The sequence below is a fragment of the Crocuta crocuta genome, unplaced genomic scaffold, assembly GCF_008692635.1.
Source record: "Crocuta crocuta isolate KB4526 unplaced genomic scaffold, BGI_CrCroc_1.0 scaffold675, whole genome shotgun sequence".
NCBI classification, from domain to species: domain Eukaryota; kingdom Metazoa; phylum Chordata; class Mammalia; order Carnivora; family Hyaenidae; genus Crocuta; species Crocuta crocuta.
Genome location: NW_027528796.1, coordinates 2,271,360 through 2,272,038, shown reverse-complemented (window position 1 = coordinate 2,272,038; position 679 = coordinate 2,271,360). Strand labels below are relative to the sequence as shown.

General features: G+C 64.4%; 1 protein-coding gene across 1 annotated transcript in view; it reads left to right on the top strand.

Annotated features, from left to right (window-relative positions):
- The window catches only part of AGPAT3 (1-acylglycerol-3-phosphate O-acyltransferase 3), a 19,371-nt gene that overhangs the window by 4,645 nt on the left and 14,047 nt on the right, over positions 1-679 (top strand). The window lies entirely within an intron of this gene.

Genomic DNA, 679 nt, shown 5'->3' with positions numbered 1-679 from the left:
GCGCCCGCCGCGCCCGGGGGGGGGGGGGGGGGCGCAGCGGGGGGGGCGCTCCTTTCTGCCAGAGGAACCCCAAACAGGCCGGTCCCCACTCCCTAATGGGCGGGGTCCCGGGGGTGACGTGACCAGGAGGCGGTGGCCTGGCTTGCGACCCCCGGACCGGGGACTGGGGGGCACTCGGGAGGCCCAGGGCTGGCTCCTGGCCAGGACACGTGCAGAGAGATGCTCACTCAGGCCTCTGTTTGGTCAAACCAAGTGACGTCGCAGCATGTGACCCATGGAGATGGCTGGCTCCCGGGGTTAACGTAGGATTTGGGGTATTTGAGAACAATCATAACTCAGCTCAGCACCGCCCAGCCCTGTCCCCACCGGCACACGGGCCGGGTCGCCTCACACGTGCGTGGCCAGCTTGTCACCGGGGCATCACGAAGCCACCCTCAGGTGGCCTGTCCTCTGTCTGGTACATATTTGAGCGTCTATCTGTGAAGGATAAGGACGCCTGCCTGCGTTTTGATGAAATAATGTGTGCGCACGTGTGTGTCTGGGGCCTGCACGCACCTGTGGACGTGTGTGCATCTGCATGTATGGAGTCCGTCTTCACCTGTCACAGACTCCAAGGCTTCGTGAGGCCCGCGGTTAACTGGTGAACGCCCTCACAGGGACGGGGGGGGGGGAGATAAAC